This window comes from Sturnus vulgaris, unplaced genomic scaffold (genome assembly GCF_052056855.1).
Source record: "Sturnus vulgaris isolate bStuVul1 unplaced genomic scaffold, bStuVul1.hap1 Scaffold_254, whole genome shotgun sequence".
NCBI classification, from domain to species: domain Eukaryota; kingdom Metazoa; phylum Chordata; class Aves; order Passeriformes; family Sturnidae; genus Sturnus; species Sturnus vulgaris.
This window is the reverse complement of record NW_028276338.1, coordinates 39,775-40,000: the sequence shown is the minus strand read 5'-3', so window position 1 is coordinate 40,000 and position 226 is coordinate 39,775.

The following is a 226-nucleotide window of genomic DNA, read 5'->3' as shown; positions in this document are numbered from 1 at the left end:
TAACCCTAACCCTAACCCTAACCCTGACCCTAAACCTAACCCTAAACCAAATAACCCTAACCCTAACCCTAAACCAACTAGCCCTAACACTAACCATAAGCCTAACCTTTACCAAAATAACCCTAACCATAACCCAAACCCAACTAACCATAACCCTAACCCTAACCCTAACCCTAACCCTAACCCTAGCCCAAATAACCCTAACCCTAACCCTAACCCTGAGCCT